Genomic DNA, 1,820 nt, shown 5'->3' on the forward strand with positions numbered 1-1,820 from the left:
CATTTCTTTTTCATCTGTCCTTCTTGTACAGTTCTGTTTTTTATTTCACTCACAATTCTCTTCCGCATGGAGCGCTATCTTGGAGGGACCCATGGTGACTCAGTCTTAAACGTCTCTCCCACACTCATGCCTTTGGCTTCTGGCTCACCTGCAACCCCCACATCCAGGGTCTGTTCTACTGTACTGTCCAGGTGAGGTACAGAGGGCCTACTCTCTTGAGTGCCACAGCAGGTGAGGGACAGGGCCAGCTCTCCTGCTTTCATGGCACCAGGCCAGCTCTCCTGCCTGCTGTAGATGGTGAGGGGCAAGGAGGGTATCTCTCTCTCTCATCCACACCACTGCACAGGAGAGGAGTAGTTAGGGCCAGTTCTCCCATGCTCATATCCCTAGGGTCAGCCCATCCACAACCATGTGGGGTACTTGCTCTCCAAAGTATTGTAGCTGGCTAGGGATGGGACCCATTCCTCTGCTCTCATCCCCCAGGGCCAGTGCTGCACAGCCTGACAGAAATCAACATGTCCTCCAGAGGCAGGGCCATTGGTGGTTAAAGACCTCAGCTGCTGTGAAGCAAGAGACCCAGACATGGCCTCTAATGGCATAACAGGCCAAGACTTCACCATGTTGCAGGACTGGTGGTTGTCTCGGGCTCCCCTTTTCCAGAGGTCATAACACAGACCTAGCCTCTCTCTCCTCTCTGCCACCTACTGATGTACAAGTGACACAGCAGCCACACCTGCAACACCTCTAAGACTGGATGAAGCAACCTAATAGGAGATAAAGGGTCCTAAAAGCAGTTAAGAGAGTCAGAAACAGTACCTGCTCCCACTGTAGGAGTCCCACAAGAATACCAAGCTATACAATCATTACATACATATAGAGGACCTAGGTCAAACCCATACAGCTCTCTGATTGCCAATTCAGTTTCTGTGAGCCCCTGTGAGCCTCTGTGAGCCCTGGTTAGTTGATTCTGTGGGCTGTGTCTTTCTGGTGTCTTTGACCCCTTTTGCTCCTATAATCCTTCCTCCCCTTCATGCTTGGGACTTTCGAGCTCCACCTAATGTTTGACTGTGGGTTTCTGCACACCTCAGTTACTGCATGAAGCCTCTCTGATGATGATTGTGGTAGGCTCCAGTCTAAGAGCAGAGTAGAATATCATAAGAAATCACTTCATTGACTTTTTTTTTTTATTGCCAGTTGTATTTGGTTCTATCCTAGGTCTCTGGGCTATCCTGCCTCTGGTTCCCTCCAGGCATGGGCTTCCTCTTCTTGGTTGGCCACTCCCACAAGTTCCATGTCCCCTTTACATCAAAACTTCTTGATGGCAGGACTAATTATAGACAGAAAGAATCCTGGCTTGGATGGTGTACCAACCAAATATACTATATTTTGGTGTGAAGGGAAGACGTGTGAATGTGAAGAGAACTTTGGATACAATCGGCTATTTGGATTTTCTTTTTATGTATTTTTTCTGTTTGTATTCATTTGCCCATTTAAATTGTTGTTCTAGCAGCTTTTTACAAATTCTACATACAGCATAGATGTCAGTTCATTTAGTCTGTTTCAAGGAAAGTATTACTTCCCCAGTTGCTAAATTTATTTATATATTATTCCACTGATACTAGCATTTTAACATTATCTTTTGTTTGTTTATTTGTTTGGGTTTGGTTTGGTTTTGTTTTTTTTTTTTGTCATTTTTCTTTTCCAGACATGGTTTCTTTGTGTATCCATGGCTTCCCTGGAACTCACTCTGTGGACCATGATGGCCTTGAATTTAGAGAGCCCCCTGCCTCTGCCTCCAAAATGGTGGGATTAAAGGCATG

The 1,820-nt window shown here is 46.0% G+C and overlaps 1 non-coding gene across 1 annotated transcript; it reads right to left on the bottom strand.

The window, feature by feature from the left end:
• Positions 1-620: 620 nt before the first annotated feature.
• LOC115032497 lies at positions 621-754 on the bottom strand. Its single transcript, XR_003838162.1, has one exon. It is a non-coding gene; the product is annotated as a small nucleolar RNA SNORA17 (small nucleolar RNA).
• Positions 755-1,820: the final 1,066 nt, after the last annotated feature.

This window comes from Mus caroli, chromosome 1 (assembly GCF_900094665.2).
Source record: "Mus caroli chromosome 1, CAROLI_EIJ_v1.1, whole genome shotgun sequence".
NCBI lineage: Eukaryota > Metazoa > Chordata > Mammalia > Rodentia > Muridae > Mus > Mus caroli.